This window comes from Nuphar pumila, chromosome 10 (assembly GCF_984573655.1).
Source record: "Nuphar pumila chromosome 10, dmNupPumi1.hap1.1, whole genome shotgun sequence".
NCBI lineage: Eukaryota > Viridiplantae > Streptophyta > Magnoliopsida > Nymphaeales > Nymphaeaceae > Nuphar > Nuphar pumila.
In genome coordinates this window covers 93,703,454-93,715,173 of record NC_143258.1, presented here as the reverse complement: position 1 = coordinate 93,715,173, position 11,720 = coordinate 93,703,454, and the positions used below count along the sequence as shown (strand labels likewise).

The following is an 11,720-nucleotide window of genomic DNA, read 5'->3' as shown; positions in this document are numbered from 1 at the left end:
AGAAAATGGAAGAAAGAAGGATGAGATGAAAAGAAAAGTTCCACAAACTCTATTACTCATGTACCTGTAAACATTCCTATCTTCTAAAGAGTTTTGAATTCTTAAGAAAGTTGCACATAAGTATCTCTATCTTCAAGTTGCCTTTATTGTCTATTTCTATTTTGAAAGGGTCTAAGAGTGAGAAAAAGAAAGGGTTAGAGGTGTCTGATTTTCAAATAGCATTTTGTTTGAAACTGATTATGGGAATAAGGGAGAGCACCAAAATTAGAAATTTTCAATACTTGAGCATTGCAAAATGAGATTGAAAAGGAAACCATGTTGCTCATCTCCCATTTTGTCCACAGAGACATTTATGGTTTCCAGATAAAACTAGGAAAACCATGATAGATTCATTTCATTAAAAAGAAAATCATAATTCTATTAAGTGAAACCAGCATGACTGAAGCAACAAGGTGAAATGGTCAACTTGAGAACTTCAAGTGAATCTTTTTTGGATAGGCAAGCTGGGTTTAGGCAAAATCTTGCCAGTTCATCAATTGAGAATAAAATTTATTTTTATGTCAGACTCCTTAGAAACTAATCTGGATGTATGCCCTTCCAAATACAAGATCTAAAAAATGTTAACTAGGTAAGTTAACTTTCTAGCTTCATAGTTACAGCTTTTATCAACCAAATATACATTTAATCTATGGAACCGAAACATCATCACATTTGGTGAGATGCCTCTTCATGCCCCTCCAATGCAATAATTCCACATACAAACCGGAGGGATTAATAGTTCGTAGACAGAACTGGTAGTAGTAGAGTTAAAGTAGATTCAGACATTTTTTTTCTTTGGTTGTTTTAGTCGAAGCAATTTGACCTTTGTTAACATGTAATGAGAAAATGAACGTGAATCTCTCTAACTATTGGTTCTCTTCCCATACTATTTAAATGGGTAGACAAAAAAAAACCTATAATCTTATCATTTTAACTCATCGGGATGAGCCTTATTTTATAGTTGTTTTCCCATTTAATCTCTTAGCTAGGCTGGGTGCGAGATGACTATTAGATGGTAGCCTACCCTGAAATCCCCTACTTCCTTTACTAAATATGGAAGAATATGTATCTCTTAGAAAGCTGCAATTGATTGATCCTTTGCCTTGGAACTTAAATCAAGAGATTCAGGAGACCAGCCAGCCTATGAATCAACTACTTAGGAAACTTTATCTTCCCAGCACAAATATGATGAATTATTCCCAACAATTATCAAGCAATCTCATGGGTTCCCTTCTAGATGACTTAAGCGTGACATGCGAAAACGATCAAATTCATCTTAGGCCATCAACTCCCCCCAAAAGCATATCTTTGTGACCTATGAATTTGATAAAGTTGAGTGTAGCATATATTTGTGTGTGCGCGCGCGCGCGCGCGCGCGAGAGAGAGAGAGAGAGAGAGAGAGAGAGAGAGAGAGAGAAGGCACATGCATGGTGAATTTTGTGGCACAATGCCAGATGAATATTGTGAGAAATTACAACATGCAAGATGATGCTGGTGAAGCATCACATCATGCCACGCGTACTATCATGTTGTCTCCGTTTGCTGTCTACCCACAAGCTTGGTTGGCTCTTATCCCTTTGACCCAACATTTACAGAGCCCAAACGGTACATTTCCTTCCAAAGAAATGAGCCACTGAAACATCAGAATCCTGTCTCTCTCAGATTACCAGTTTTTACTGTTTGTGTGGGCCACTGAATGAATGAAATGGATCACAAAATCAGCATTTGTTGACAAAAAATAAAAATAAAGGGGAAATTACTAAAGATTCAATGATGCAAAATGGAAAAACAACCCCTTAAAACCTGACTTCACTGCCCTGCCTCAGAAAGGGTCTTGCTATTTCAGACTCAGCTTTGCCTTCACACCTTCATTAGGCATCCTTAGGCAGCAAGCACCCTCGTTGAATTCAAAGGGTGCCCACTTCTTCTGATAGGTCTAGCTTTGTGTTTTTGCTGTTGCCCACAAGCTGATATGCTCTGATCAAGAACTCCACTTTACCTCCGCTTGCTTTTCTTGTGTTAGGCAATTTCAGGAAGGTTTTAATTCTGGTGAGAATCCTGCAACTGGGAAGGAAGGGAATATGGGCCACCATTCTTGCTGCAGTAAAGAGAAGGTTAGGAGAGGGCTCTGGTCGCCTGAAGAAGATGAGAAGCTTATTAATTACATCACCAACTATGGCCATGGTTGCTGGAGTTCTGTACCAAATCAAGCAGGTGAAAGACTTGCACTCTAGAACAATCTCTCTCAAGACTTGCACTCTAGAACCATCTCTCTCTCTCTCTCTCTCTCTGACCTATAGATCTTTCAATGGTTCTGCAGTTTATTTCACTTTCTTTACTTAATACTCTCTCTCTCTCTCTCTCTGTGAAACCTATAGATCTTTAATTCAATAGCTCTCCCAGATTAGCTTATTTTCTTTGTTTAACACTTGCTTTCTTGTGTGGACATGTGACAGGCCTTCAAAGATGTGGCAAGAGTTGCAGGTTAAGATGGATTAATTACCTCAGGCCTGATCTGAAAAGAGGAAACTTCTCTCCCCAAGAAGAGTTTCTTATCATTCAGCTCCATGCAACACTTGGAAATAGGTTGCTCTTCATATGGTTTACAAACTTCATCTAATCTTTCTATTTTATTATCTTTTTTTTTTGACAGAGGATATTTTATTATCATTATCTTCATATTGTGGTTGTCTTTGGCATGTTTCAGTTACTAGTACGTTCAAGAATCAGATCACTTGTCATTTTTTTATCCCACAGATGGGCTCAGATAGCAAGGCATCTGCCTGGAAGAACAGACAACGAGGTGAAGAACTTCTGGAACTCTTGCATAAAGAAGAAGCTGGTCACTGGTGGTACAGGTTCAACACAAAATGATGAATCAATTTCTAATGAGATTCCATCCATGAATATGAACTCCTTGAGTCCCATCATTCCTTTTCAAGATCAGATTTCTGTTCCTGGAACACATTTCTCACCACCATCCCTGAATCAAGTTCTTGTTGGTCATAAAGTTTTGAAGGGAAATGGGACCAACCATACTGCAGAATGGGCAGTTGCACCATCAGAATGCTCTTCCCATTATCAAAATCACCTGCCAAACATCTATAATATTGGTGGATTTCCATCATACTACCTTCAAGACAACAATTCAGAGATCATTGGTGCTTCTTTTGACCAGTCATGCTGTTCATCTGATTCCATCTTGATGCCAAATCCATGCAACATGGATGAATATGGCACACCAACTAAAAATGAAGGTATTGATCATGACATATCCAATGCTTCATATTTCACATCCACCTCATACCATGATGCCCATGAACCAAATGTGGCCATGGATGGCATGCTATGCCTTGATGACCCCATCATGACTTCATCACCGTCTTCTCTATCTAAAAATCTTCACGTGAGTGTCAGCTTCCCTTCAAACTGAGAACTTGGATACTAATGGATGTTGTTATTTTCATAGACTGCTATCTATTTTCAGCTTAAGGTTGGCTTTTATTAAAAGCGATATCTGATGAAAGAAGAGTATTTCATCATGGTACATATTGGGAGGGAGAATTAATTGGCCATGAAGGTGAACTGCATTGAATGTTACTCAAAGTTGAAATTGTAGCAGTTTCACGTGGGAATGATTGTAATCATGGTCATGAGCTACAGTATGCTGCCGATTACAATCGTAGGATTAATGGTGAAAGAGGTGCATAAAGCTGCTGAATCAAACTCATTTAAAGTGGACACTTATGCTTAATGATGACGAGGATTGTGTATAAATAAAGAAAAGAGGGGTTCTCAGATGTAAAAGCAGTGCCATTGTGGAAGCTTTTGGCTTACACATAAATGGAGAACTTTTACTTGATTGTCAAGGGTCTGAATGTGCAGCAATATTCATTCATTTTATAAAAGCTTTGCCCATACTGCATTTTTTCTTACAGTTAGGTATTCCATGGCCTAGTATACATCCCACCGTGTAAAATGGTCAACTTCCCTACCTACTATATAGTCATTGAGATGTATAGAATAATTAAGCGACCTTTTTCTCTATTGTGCTTTGTTCATCTGCAAATGTCATGTTTCAAATACTTATGATTTTTTTAGACGCAATGTATTTGGTGCGGATAAGTTCTCCAAAAGCCCATTTGTATCTGTTACTGTTTTCTCTATGGCAGTCTAATATAAGTGAGAATGTCGGACTAACGTATACTTAAGTCTCTAAGATGGTCTTTGGACATGCCCACTTATCCAGATAAACAAGATAAAATGGGATTTATTTGTCTTTTCTCTCCCCAAAAATGATAAAAGTGGGATTTCTATTATTGAGCAAGATGGAGTTTCCCCGCTTATCAAGTTTATCATAATAGATGGGTGCATCCAAACACCCCATAAGGGTCAAAAGAAACACATAAACTTAACTTAATATAAAATATGTTCTCAGCCAAGCCAAATAAAAAGACCAGAATTGTACTTTGCGTTGATCAAGGTGCAGGAGATGTGAGCAAACGATCAAGTCTTGATAATCTCTCTTATGGTTTGGAGGAAAAAGTATACTGCACCAAATGATCAAGTCCTGGTGATCCTTGTGTATAGAGATGAGCACCGCACAAGTGCGGGATTAATGAGACGGACCATTTTCCTAAGGCTGCCCCCCTCAACACAATTTGGTGTGCATTGCTTATTCACCTAGCAAAAGGTCGGAAAGTTTTGAAAAAAAAAGCTTTAAAAGGGAGGATTGTTTACATTGACCATGGCCCAAAAGAATCATAAAAAGGTACGTTTAGGTTTTGCAAAACACAAGAATCATAACTTAAAATAAGCAATTCTTTGGAAATGAATGTTTTATTTTTGAAATTAAGGAGATGGGTAATAAATTAAAACTTAGACCTTTCAAGCAGGAGTCGAAAGTTTTTTTTTTTTTTGAGGGAGAAGATACATTTCACTAATTGAAAAAGTTCAGTCACGTACAAGACAGGTCATTGAGAGATTGGTCTGTAGAGCTTCAAACAGAGGAATACAAATTTTAAAAATCGGCCTAAGCCATTGGCAATTCTTAAATCCCCATTTCCTGCCTGCCATGTAATAAACATCCTAGAGAATGTGATGCAGAATAGTGAAGGGCCAACTTTGGGATTCTTTTAATATACGTGAGTTCCGTTTTTTCCAAATGGCCCACCAGGCAGTGCATAGCCAACATTTCCAAATGAATTTCCAACTACTGCTTCCGAAATACCTTTAGTAGGAGTTGAAAGTTAATGCTTCTCTCTCTCTCTCTCAAACATATCGATTTTTTTTTTGAGAAACTTTTTTTATTGAAACAATTTGTGGGATTTCTTAAGTTTTGGGTCTTATGATGGTCATTAAAGACAACCAAAGCATACTTAATTATATCAAGGGCAATAAGATGATCTTGAGTTACAAACAAAAAACTAGTAAACCATATTATAAATTTGGAGAACTCATTGCCACAATGACAACAATGTAAAACCCAGTAAATTGTATGTTTGTATCCTTTATTTTTATTACTCCATGAAACAAGTTAAGGAGGTGAAGTTGATAGCTAGCCAGTGTACTGTTGGGGATGGTTAAGAGTTTTTTTTTTTTTTTGAGGAAAGGTAAACTTGGTTTTATTTAAAGCATGACAGAGAAAAAAAAGCTTAGGGCGACGAGAAATCGACCCCTAGCTGTACAAGTAGATCGGAACAAACAGTAAAGATGGGGTCGCAGCCAACCCAAATCTGTCCCCGGCCATTTCAGGGCAACCATGTGGAATACATCAGACAAGATATGAACGAGTACGGAGGAGGCAGGCCTAGCTCGATCCTCAAAGGTCCTCGCGTTGCGCTCCCTCCAGACCACCCACCAAGCAGAGAATAACCAGCATCTCCAAGCAAAATACCACCTGCTGCCCCTAGGCGATAGATAAAGCTGAGAAGTAGGTCCCTGGCAAAAGATTCTAGGTGAACTGAAATGCAAAACTGCTGCCAAGTAGTAGAGAGCAGAAACTGAAAAAATTTGCAGAACTAGAGCAAGTGTGTGGTTGATTCTGCATCGACACCACATAGGCAGCATACACTGGGCAAGTAGCTAGAAACCCTTCCGTGAAAGGTTCTCGTGAATCAAAACTCCATTGCTGATCACTAGCCATGCGAAGAGCTTCGATCTAGAAGAAGGCCCTTGCTGCCACACGCTCTCAACTGGAAGTGGGTATTGATTTGAATGTCCACACATTCTCTTGTTCAAAGGAAAATGCCTACACATTCTTAGGTGTCAATGGTAATATTCATCCTATAATTTTAATGAATAGCGAAAATGTATAATAGCTTTCTAGATTAAAAGATAATTTTGGAGCTTTCAAAGAGACAAGATTATTTTGTTACGCTAAAAAATACTGTTGCTTGGCATAAAAAAATAAGTGCTTGTACAAAGGAGTCGAATGAAGCGAGTGCACCAGCTAAAGTCACACTATCTTAGACCCGATAAGCCAAAAATTATTGAAAGAAAATAAAAAGTTTCAAAAGTATTTTTTTTTTTTAGTTATATCCAAGAGGCACTCAGAATTACAGCCATTTTGACAAGATTTATCAAAATATCACACTGCAACCTGATACAGAATATAAATGTTCGAATGTGTATTAAACTAACTTACAACAAATAATTTCCTTCAATGTATATACTATGTGACAAGGTCAATAAAACTCTTGGGCATCTTAACGAACGGAACAAGCTCATTGTGCGTCGTTCGATTTAAACCATTCAATGCCGTCCATCCGAAATATGAACCGTCATCGAAAAAAGAGTGGGACCCATCTAAGTGATGGCCATTCCATTCTCACAGGTTTTGGATGCCGTTCATCTTGAGATCAACGGCATCAAGAGCACACTCTTACTTTATCCCATCTTGGCAGTGAGGTGCGGCGGCGCACTCAAAGTGTGTGCAATGTGATTTGCACCTGATCCGCCTTCGCCAGCCACACGCCTCAAGTGTGCTATGACGACTAACAAGTTTAACCGAGCCGAGCTGATCATCCCCTGTTTGTGCTCAGCTTGGTAATGCTTCACGAGTTACTCGTTGCCGGGCTCGCCGAAGAGGTGAGCCGAGCTACAAGCTGCTTGTCTCGTTTCCTCGTCCTCGCTATCGTTCCCGCACTCCCCACCTGCTTCCCTCAACGCCTCCCTCCCAACCATCTCACCCCACCTGATGGCGTTGAGAAATCCAGAATGCCCAATATGCCTCACTCGGCGCTCCCACCCAAATCCCCTCTTCGTTGCCAAGCTGAAGGAGCGACAGCGTTGCCAACTCCACAAGCTACTCTCTGCCCTAACTAGATGGAGGTCACAATCCAGAAGGGTTTCAAGGAAGAGACTCAAATGAACCAAAAAACCCTCAAAAACTATGTTGTTCGTCCATGACAGATTCATCGCTTGTTGGTGGCGTACGTTGTGTCGTTTGCTGTTCTTCTCAAGCTTTGGGCGCGATTGCTAGTGCTACGCTCTTACCCTTATTGCTAAGGTATGCTCTTGTACCATTTGGTTACAATTGGTTGGTTTTCTGAGTTTTTGGATTCACCCATGTATCCTGATATCTTGGCTAAGTTGTGGTCTTGCATTGTGGGGTCAATATGCAAGTTGCAAGCTTATACGGGTTTTCAGGATAAGTGGCAGCTCCCAAACTCCTGCTAATTTCTTGCTTGGTTATTATGTGGGTAGCCTTTGAAATGCTTAAATTTTTTATTCTTGGATGCTTTCTAGATCAGCTGGAAAGAGAAACACTCAATTCCCATTTTTTCATTTCTTATGTACTTTAATCAGTTTTAGTGGTAATCACGTGGTTTTCTTGAATTGGTAAGAGTGTTTTTTTTTTCTTTTCCTTTTTGTTCTCATTTTATTTTCATGTTTTTCTTTGCCACCTTGAACAATTAAATGGTTTCCAAATATATGCTGCGGAAGATTGGAAGTTTGCATTTGTGAATCCAAAGAATGTCTTATGAAATTGTCATGGTTGTCAGACCCATAGTTACTGGCAGTTTATAAAAATATCGGAAGCTCACCTTACCTTTGCTGATGTTAGAGATGCACTTTTTTTATTGTTTTTATACTATTTTAATTATAAAACCTACATATGATGGGCATTTATGTGCAAAATCACATGTTTTACCTTTTCTTTTTCCCTCCTTTTATGGTATTTCACTTTCCTTATTGCTTCTTACTCGATTCCTGTAAACTAGCACCTACCTGCTGAAGTAGGTTGGGAAATAGAATCACACATACCAGGGTTTGGGTAAGTCGTAAGAATTAGAAAAGAAAGAAGCACGATTCTTGTGCTTGTGGTCGAGATGGGATTTAATCCATTGTTCTTTTTTTTCTTCCTTTGCTTTGGGTTGGGAAGTGTTTATAGGATCCATTCTATCTCAAATAACTTTCCTCTTTTGAAGAAGCAAGAGATTAATATCTAAGCAAAGAATAAATGATGTTTGTAGATTTGATGTCTTGAAAACATTAACGTATTAAGAAACAGAAAAACAAATTTCATAGATTTCTCATTCCTAGTTGATGCACTGAACTAGGAGTGAACAATTTATTAGATGATGAGGATTGGTTTGTGTTTCCTAATAGGTGATGATTTTTTATGCTTTTAACAGTAATATAAACAATAAAATTAGTCTGACTTCATCATACTTGTAAACGGACATCACAATGTACTATACTACTGCACTGTTGGAAATTATGACTTCATCACTTGTAAGCACCATGGCCGAGCAATATAATGGCAGCATATTGCACTCAAAGGTGTAGATTCAGACTTTCAATTTGAATGTGATAATAATGAAAAAGTAACAGCTAATATAAAGTGAAAATTGGAAGAGAAATATGGAGATTATAGAATTTATTTAGATGGCAATTGCAAAAGGATTATATTGAACTGTATATTTAAAGCCGCATTATATTGTTAATAATGAATAGGCCCATTACTGTGCAAGTCTTCTGTTGTTGGCGTTTTAGGCAAGTCATAGTATCCTTGGAATTTGAGTTTGAAAACACTCAGTTAAGATAGTATGATTAAACCAATCAGTCTGACATGTTTGAGCATACGTTATTGATTTAGCTAGCAATGCTATTTGGAAACGATGCATCTCTAACCTTTTTCTTTTCTTAACAATACCTTTTTCTCACTATGAATGTTAAAGGAGTTTCATGAATTCTAAAATTGTTGACTGTCATCCTTGTTTTCCTGTACTGATTTGACATGAGATGATCGGCTGAGATTTTCTCTGAGACTTGTGATTATTATCTTAGATGCATTACTTGTTATAGTTTCAGGTAAATGATAAAATGACACGTGTCTATCTAAGCTAAATGAATAACTGCGGATCCTAAGTGCCAATACGATTCCTAGGTGGATTCATGTCCTAAACTGGTGTCTGCATTTAACTTTATGGGTATGATGAAGCCATTTGCTTATGTGGGATATCTGCTGTGTTATGATTTATATGCAAACATATCATGGCTCATGCTGAATGCTCTGAATGGAATGTAATTTCAGTTTGTACTTGTACGAAACAGAGCGTTATTGCAACTTTTAAATTCTTTCAAGACAAGCTTCTTATCTGAAAGTTCCTCATTGATTTCTCTTTTCTTTTTCTGCATCCTTGAAGGAGGAAGAAGGAACCTATTTTTTCCTGTTCTGATGAATCCTGTTTCTCAGTTGCAGAGGATTCGCATTTTAAGCCAGTTGGAGCTGTTCTCATGATCTGTTCCCCTACTGGCAACAAGTCAGCAGTCATTTTTAATGTTTTTTTTTCTTCTTTTTATCTTTATGTTAGCAGTCCTTTCTAATGGGCGATAGATGACATCCTGAATTATTTAGTGGGTTGATACCATGGTTCACATTTTCCAGGCCTGTTGCTGCTTTCTTGGTGTTATCTGAAGTAGAATATGCCAACTTTGTTACTTTTAGCCTGTTGTATCCTATGCCAAGTGTTGGTTTCTTGCTTGTGTTTTTTAGTTTTTCTAACTGTGTTAGCTAGTATAAAGTTGTGCAGCATTTTCTCCACAACTGGAAAGTCTAATTTATTTACATTTTCAAGTGTTGGGTCCCTATGCATCAGCATTTTATTTAGCAATTTGTCTTTCAAGGGTCATCCATCTTCTGTAGTCATATAGATCTTGCACCATGTAAGTTATTTGAAATTTTTTGTCTTTATCAAGATGTTCACCTTTTAATATCTTGATGTTTCCGCTATCTTCTGTTTATAGTTTTCTTTTTTGGGCATTTGAGAAACATGGTTCATGCATTTTCTATTTTGATTCATTTGCAAATATTTAACAGGTGACACTCATCTTAGCTGCAAAAGACTTTTCAACTTCTTTGGGTCTTTGAAAGGAAACATTTTTCTCCATGAACATGGATGACGATCAAGTCCAGCAGTATGTCAGTAATATTTTTTTTGTTGTCGTAATGGAACAATATTTGATATTTGTTTAGTAAGAATATGTTATTGGGAAAACTGAATGTATGGTTGCTCCAAATTATTTGTTGTAATATTCTCTAGTTCTCCCAAATTGGTCATGCAGTAGCTGTGGTACGACTATTCTTTAGAATAATTAGATATGAATTCCTTTTGAGAAGCTAAAATTTATACTGTCATTAGTCCCTTTGATTATAGCTTGTTAAGAATATAACATACAATTTGCATCACTAATATCTCAACTGCATATTTCTGTTTATTTAGCTAGTGTGCACGTAATACCTTTTTGATATTTTTTATCAATGGTTATGTACATACGCCCCTGTGTGTGTGTGTGTGTCTGTTTGCCTGCCTAGTTAATGTCCTTAATGTTTAGTGGATGTTAACAAGTTCACCATACCCCTACCAGTTCTTAGAATGCCATGTGATTCCAAAACTTTACTGTCACCACCAAGGGTGATTAAATAAATCTGTAAAAGATTTTAGTTGTTAGTCTGCCAGTGTGGAGTCTTTTATAATTTACTGGAAGTCCCTTGGGGTGACAATTAATATAAAGAGCCATCATGGTATTTCATGTAATCTGTTAGAGGGAAAAAAAGTGGTTAACTTGTTTGCTGAATGTCATGCACAACATCTGTCTATCTATATATGTAGTGCCCACTATCATCTCTGCATTATCTTGGTAAAGCAATAATGTTGTGGGAAAAAGTATGACAGACACCTTAAATTTATGAAAATTAATACATTTATAAATTACAAAAATCTATAAATTTATGGCATTCGTTCTTATTTCTTTATTTCCCTTTTCTTTCTTCCTTTTTATTCCTTCCATTCTTCCTTCCTATAGAAAGTTTTGGTTCCTTTAAAAACCTGTCTAACCATCAAATCCCCTAACTTAGTGCACGTTTTACACTGAAGAAAAGAAATATCCCAATCACATCTGTGTCGCCAGTTTCACGAAGCATTAAAAAAAGAAAAGAAAATTATTTAAAAAAGAGAGAGAATGGTGAGGCAGGGTTTTCTTTCATTGGTATCTTAAGTTGTCAGCTGTTTATAACCATTTATCATTAACTTTCAAACCAGACAAAAAGCTGATGTTCATCAAGATTATAGCTTCTAAACTATAAGCCAGCCAAAGAGTAAGTAATGGAAAAGATTCTCCTATATCAGTATGTTCAGTTGCCAGCTATGTACTGGAGAAAGTGAAACACTTTT

General features: G+C 37.3%; 1 pseudogene; it reads left to right on the top strand.

The window, feature by feature from the left end:
• The first annotated feature begins 2,120 nt into the window (after window positions 1-2,120).
• On the top strand, window positions 2,121-3,487 carry LOC149827401 (transcription factor MYB53-like; annotated as a pseudogene).
• The last annotated feature ends 8,233 nt before the right edge of the window (window positions 3,488-11,720 follow it).